The sequence below is a fragment of the Chrysochloris asiatica genome, unplaced genomic scaffold (genome assembly GCF_000296735.1).
Source record: "Chrysochloris asiatica unplaced genomic scaffold, ChrAsi1.0 scaffold00355, whole genome shotgun sequence".
Classification (NCBI taxonomy): domain Eukaryota; kingdom Metazoa; phylum Chordata; class Mammalia; order Afrosoricida; family Chrysochloridae; genus Chrysochloris; species Chrysochloris asiatica.
This window is the reverse complement of record NW_006408873.1, coordinates 2,343,645-2,345,846: the sequence shown is the minus strand read 5'-3', so window position 1 is coordinate 2,345,846 and position 2,202 is coordinate 2,343,645.

Sequence of the window (2,202 nt, the reverse complement as noted above, 5' to 3'; positions counted from 1 at the left end):
GGCAGCATTGATGGACTCAAGTGTGGCAACAGTAGTGAGGTTGACCCAGGATAGGACATTGTTTCATTCTGCTGTGCATAGGGTTGCTATGAGTCAGTGCTGACTCAATGGTGCCTAACAACAGCAACAATGCTACCAGAGCTCCTTGAGTCCTTCAGTATTGCAGCCTGAGACTTGAAGTTTTTCTTCAGTTATTTCAGCTTGAGAAATGCTGATCATGTTCTTCCCTTTTGGTTTTCTAACTACAGGTCTTTACACATTTCATTATAATACTTGAGTTTGTCTTTTCCAGCTGCCCTTGTGTTCAGCTCTTTTACTTCCTCTTTTCTTCCAGTTACTTTAGTTTCTCTATGTTCAAGAGCAAGTCTCTTCTGATATTCTGTTTGGTTTGTCTTTCCTTCTTGCCTTTTTAATGACCTTTTGCTTTCTTCTGGTATGAAGTTTTTTATGTCATCTCACAACTCCTCTGGACTTCAGTTATTAGTGTCTAATGCATCAAATCTGTTCTTGTGAAGGTCTCTTAATTCAGGTGGAATTTACTCAAAGTTGTATTTTGACTCTTGTGTACATAGTTTAATTTTCTTCATCTTCAGGCTGGACTTGCATATGATCAATAGATGATTTGTTCCATAATTGGCTTTTGGTCTCCTTTTGATTGATACTATTGAACTTCTCCATTGTGTCTTCTTACAGATGTCATCAATTTGATTCCTATGTATTCTTTCTTATGAGTTCCATGTGTATTGTTGTTGTTAAGCATCGTCAAGTTGGTTCTTACTTATAGTAACCCTGCATAGTGTTTCTCAAGAGCAGCTTATGGGTTTGAACTGCTGACCTTGCTATAAGAAGTCGAGTGCTTATTGTACAGTGCCACATCAGGACTCCTCCACATGTACAGTCATTTTTTGCAAAAAGGTATTTGCAATGTAAAAGTTTTGGGTTTTACAAAATTATATTACATGATCTTCAGGATCATTTCTATAATCAAGGCCATGTTTTGTAACTATTGATTCTTCTTCTTTGTTTCCAGTTCTTGAATTCCAATCACCACTAATTATCAATGTATCTTGATTACATGTTTGATCAATTCCAGAGTGAAGAACTTGATTGTTGTTAAGTGTCGCTGAGTAGATCTAACCCATAGCAACTTTACATACAACAGAAGGAAGCACTGTGCAGTTCTGTGCCATCTTCACAATTGTTGCAATGCTTGAAACTTATTACTACTGCCACTGTGTCAATACATCGTATTGGGAATTTTCCTCAATTTAGATGAAACTCCACTTTATCAAGCATGATGGCCTTCTACAGGGACTGTTCCCTCCTGATAATATATCCTAAGCATGAAGGCAAAGTATGGCCATCTTGACTTCTAAGGAACATTATGGTTATACTTCTTCCAACATTGATTGGTTTGTTCCTTTGGCAGTCCATGGTATCTTTAATATTCTTCTCCAACACCGTAACTCAAATGCATCAATCCTTCTACAGTCTTCCATATTAACTAACTTTCACATGCATATGAAGCTACCGAAAATACAATGGCATGGGTCAGGCACACTTTAGTCCTTAAACTGGTATCTTTGCTCTTGAACACATTAAAGAGGTCTTCTGCAGCAGGCTTGCGTAATGTAATATATTGTTTCATTTCTTTACTGCTGTTTCCATGAGTGTTGATGGTGGATCCAAACAAACTGAAATCCTTGACAACTTCAATCTTTTTTCAATTTATCATAATGCTATTTATTACTCCAGTAGTGAGGATTTTTGTTTTCTTTACATTGAGGTTCAACCCATACTGAACACTGTGGTCCTCATCTTTATCAGTAAGTAGTTTAAGTCCTCTTTGATTTTAGAAAACAAGGTTGTATCATCTGCATATCTCATGTTGTTAATGAGTCTGCCTTTAATCTTAATACATATATAATCCTCGAAAATTCTTAGATTATTTGCTCAGAATACAGATTGAATAAGTATTGTAAAAGAATACAACCCTGAGGTACATCTTTCCTGAGTTTAAACCATTTACTCTCCCCTTTTTCGGCTCAATTTCCTCTTGGTCTATGTACAGGTTCCTCATGAACACAAGTAAGAGTTTTTTTGTTGTTGTTGTTGTTTTAATTTTTTTTTTAAAGAGTTTTAGAATACGTATTATCTGCAATGCTGTCCATAGCTTGTCATGATCCACACAGTTGGAAGCTT